Below are 4,860 nucleotides of genomic sequence, written 5' to 3'. Positions count from 1 at the left end.
TCAAATCCAAGACCTTGTTTTCTGTGAGTGTGTCCAGCTCATCAAGTCAATAGAAACTAAGCAGAAAAATCCACAGGATGAATTGCCAGTCATCTCCGCTAGCCCACAATATTCCTAGACTCTTTTCTCCTACATCCATCTGCCACTGCCCTCCCTTCCCCAGTGCTTTCTTTACCCACCTTGAAAGGAGATGCTTTTTAGCAGCCACAGGCTGGGAGATGCTCCGGATAGCTCTGTGGGCCTCGTTCCCATCCAGCCAAGACCTGGCAAGCTCTGGAGGGAAGCAGAGGGGCTGCAGAGATTCAGCGAACCAGAGAGGGGAGAGTTGGATAAGCCAGATCCGCTTTCTCTAGAACTCTCAGAGGCAACCTGATACAACACGCAGCTACAGAGCAGGCATCGTGACCCAGAAGTGGGGTGAGCAGCCAAGAACAGCTGGGAGGTTGGGGGAACAGAACTGAAGACAGATAACTGCCAGGAGGGGAGGCGGGGAGTCGTTTCCTCCTGAGCCCAAGGCCAGGGAACCTGCTGGCTAGAGACACACCAGTGTTGTCAATGAGCCCTGGACACAGATGACAGCTGGCTTCCACAAAATGGGAGCCCGAGTTCTGCTCTAGAGCCACCCACCCAGGATAGGGCACTATCTTGCCCTTCTTCCAGAGAATGAAACCAAATCAACTGTTTCTCTTCCCAGCCTTCTGGAGACCAAGGCGACTGGAGGGTTAAATGGTCAGATTCAAAACCTAAAGAATCAGGACATTTGTTTTCCACGTTAAAACAATTTGCTAAATGGGAATTCCCTGGTGGTCCAGTGGTTAGGGCTCAGCGCTTTCACTGTAGTGACCCAAGTCAAATTAATCCGTGACTGGGGAACTAAGATTCTGCAAGCCATGTAGAGGGGCAACATAAATAAATAATCGCTGAGTGCTGAGTTTTCGGCATTTACTTAAAGAGGAAACAGCAGTCTCAATTCTCAAGATGTTTACAGTTTAGCAGAAAAGTGAGCTGACACACAAAAACTACAGGTAAAAAACAAAGTGGCTAAGTGTCATAGAAAGAGGATTAGAACCTGCCTTAATGGAGCCAAACCACAGGAGGCCGTGAGGAGGCCACTGGTCTTGAATGGCGCCCGAAACGAAATCTGGAAGACAAATCCATGGCAAATGCCTGTGATTCTAGGCCACTGAGCAATTTCCATGGATGCAACCTTCCTTTCTTATCTAGGAGGATAATAATCTTCCAGTCCTTGTCAGAGCCAGAGCCAGGCGCTTTGATGAGCACTCTGACGCACCACCTTGGGTCTTCATGGGAACCACCTCAGGGGGGTCTGCTTATCCTCCTGTTTTACAGCTGAGGAAACTGAGGCCTTGCACTGTGCTGTTCTTAGTCACTCAGTTGTGTCCAACTCTTTGCAACCCCATGGATTATAGCCCACCAGGCTCCTCTATCCATGGGGATTCTCCAGGCAAGAATACTGGAGTGGGTTGCCATACCCTCCCCCAAGGGATCTTCCCAACCCAGGGATTGAATCCAGGTCTTCCGCATTGCAGGTGGATTCCTTACCATCTCAGCCACTGGGGAATTAAGAAAAATAACTCATTCCAAGGCAATTGGCTGGGGAAAGAGTTAGAACTGGGATAGAAACCCAGGATATATTTTAAATTTTAAACTGTATAGAAATCTACAACCAGGACTTCCCTGGTGGTCCAGTGACTAAGACTCCGTGCTCTCAATGCAGGGGGCCCAGGTTCAATCCCTGGTCAGGGAACCAGATCCCATATGCCAAAACTAAGACCTGGTGCAGCCAAATAAATAAATATTTAAAAAGAAAACCTATAAACTACTGTGTTCCAAAAGTGAAAACCTCCCTACACAGTCCTAGGGAAATGCTCAGTGGTCCTGTGGAGTGGTTCAGCTTGCAGTGCTGTCACCTCAGGTGTTGGGCTCCTGGACTCTAAAGCTCCCTAGGAGGAACCAAGACTATGTGGGAGAAGGCGCGATGAGAAGATCAAAACCACATCTCAGAATTCTGGAGAATCAGGTACAAGTTCCTTGGGCCAAATCTACCTGAAAGTGTTAGTCGTCCAGTCACGTCTGACTGTTTGCGACCCCATGGACTGTAGTCTACCAGGCTCCTGTGTCCATGGAATGCTCCAGGCAAGAATACTGGAGTGGGTAGCCATTTCCTTCTCTAGATCTTCCCGACCTAGGGAGTCAAACCCAGGTCTCCTGCATTGCAGGCAGATTCTTTACCCTCTGAGCCACCAGGGAAGCCCTGTCTGAAATGGTCTCTAAATCAAAGATTTTGGCCATAATCGATGTCCTAAGCCCCCCGGGACTCCAGGAATTGGCCTCGCTCTCACAGATGTGACCAGTCTGCATCCACCGGCCCCTGGTGCTTGAGCTTGCTCTCAGTGTCTCAATGAATCATAAGCTGTTAGTTCTGACAGACATTAGAGGTTATCTAGCCCAATCCCTTCCATTTTTACATTACACATTGACAGTAATTAATGGCAGAGCCACTGGGATGTTTTGTCTTTGTTTCAATAAAAGGTCAGCTTACCACTAAACACTAAAAGCTGTTTCCCTTGCTTGCAAAACCCAGGAAAGAATCTCATAACTGTTGTGTGCATTTCCTGAAAACCTCTGTGAAACCCCACTTTTTAAGATTTTGCTCCACCTGCAGTATTGCTTTTTGTGGTAGAGGCCTGTGGGTAGGGAAGGGGGTGGAGAGCAAAGTAACGCATTTCTCTAAGGCTGAGAACAGAAGTCCTGCTTCCTCACCTGGAACCCCCACCATTTCTGCCATATTCACGGCCAGCAGCCATCCATTTTGTCTGCCAGGCTTCTTATCGGCTTGACCCACTGGCAGGCAGAGCTAAGCTCATCCTTTCACCTGCTGGCTGCTTATCTGGGACACATGATGTGTGGAGAACAGGCTGCCAGGCAGAGAGGGGCCAGGACTTTTCCTCTCAGGGCCCCAGCAGGTGAGAGGAGCAGTGCTGAAGGGCTGGGTCTGCCCCCAGGGTCTCATGCCTTTGCTCTCCATTTAGGATGGCCAACAGCTGCACTCTTTTGGCACCATGGGGCAAGGAACAGACAGCAGGCGGGGAATGCCCACAGCAAGTGGGAGACGCCACTGCTCCTCTTTGGCCCCAGTCATAAGGAGCCAGCCAGGCCTGCTCATCACTTTGCCCACCTTCTCCAAGGACCCTCAAAACACCTCTGCAGCTCAGCTCCTGGGCCCCATCTCTACCCCCCTCCACTCCTTTGTAGGAACCAAACCTCTCTTTGGGAAGGATGGTAGGTTCCCATAGCAATGGGCCTTTTAGCTGTTTCCATGGCAACCAACACCCAGACCATTTAGTTGCTAGTCAACTGACAGCTGTAAGTGAATAGGATTCAGTTTCGAATCAGAGGGATAGGCCAGAGGAGTCTCTTCGTAGAAGAAAACACAACCACCCCAAAATGATTCAACTCTTCTAAAGACTTTTTAGGTAACATCCATGGAGATCCAGCACAACTTTCTACCGGAGGTCACACAAGACTGCTTCTACAGTTCCCAACACACACACACACACACACACACACACACTCTCTCTCTCTCTCTCTCTCTCCTCAACTGAATATCTCAGGCCTTTAAATCCCCCAAGTTCTATATCCTATTATGTCTCCTTCCCAAGGACCCTTGGGGACATCCTCCAAGACATTTTTCACACACAACACTTTCCTCTGTGTCAGCGCTCTTCCTATGTACCATGACCCCGTTCTCACGCTAACCCAGTCATTTAAGCAGTATTTGCTTTTCAGATTGACTGATGTGAATGGCTAATCCAGAGCATCATCCCCTAGCCCAGACCTCACCTATGGCAAGTCACTTTCTTATGTCTGTGGGTGTTCCTAGAGCACAGACTGTTTTACCAACCTTTGCAAAACATGGTTAAGATCAATCTGTTTCTTTTTAAAAGTCAACTAAAATTTCAAAACCAAACATAAGAGATTAGAAATTATTCCATGCTCGTTACTTTTCATTACTCTAAAAATTTGACTAAATGCCAGGCCTCCCACCTAATATTCTCCCAAACTCAGGATACTAGGCATTGAATGCCCTTTGTGGATGGTGACTGCAGCCATAAAATTAAAAGACGCTTACTCCTCAGAAGAAAAACTATGACCAACCTAGACAGCATATTAAAAAGCAGAGACATTACTTTGCTGACAAAGGTCCATCTAGTCAAAGCTATGGTTTTTCTAGTAGTCTTGTATGGATGTGAGAATTGGACCATAAAGAAAGCTGAGCACTGAAGAACTGATGTTTTTGAACTGTGGGGTTAGAGAAGACTCTTGAGAGTCCGTTGGACTGCAAGGAGATCAAACCAGTCCATCCTAAAGGAGATCAGTCCTGAATATTCATTGGAAGGACTGATGCTGAAGCTGAGGCTCCAATACTTTGGCCACCTGATGTGAAGAACTGACTCACTGGAAAAGAACCAACTCATTGGGAAAAACCCCCAATGCTGGGAAAGATTGAAGGTGGGAGGAGAAGGGCACAACAGAGGATGAGATGGTTGGCTGGAATCACCGACTCAATGGACCTGAGTTTGAGTAAACTCGGGAGTTGGTGCTGGACAGGGAGGCCTGGCATGCTGTGATTCATGGGGTCGCAAAGAGTCAGACACGACTGAGCAACTGAACTGAACTGGATTTTATTTATTTTTGACTCTGCTGGGTCTTCATTGCTGCGCAGGCTTTTCTCTACTTGCAGCGAGTGTGGGCTTCTCACTGTGGTGGGTTCTCTTGTGGAGCACAGGCTCGTGGGCACAGAGGCTTCAGTAGGTGTGGCTCGCAGGCTCTAGAACA

This window comes from Bison bison, unplaced genomic scaffold, assembly GCF_000754665.1.
Source record: "Bison bison bison isolate TAMUID 2011002044 unplaced genomic scaffold, Bison_UMD1.0 scf7180017864368, whole genome shotgun sequence".
In the NCBI taxonomy this organism is placed as follows: Eukaryota; Metazoa; Chordata; class Mammalia; order Artiodactyla; family Bovidae; genus Bison; species Bison bison.
Note: the sequence above shows the minus strand (reverse complement) of the source record.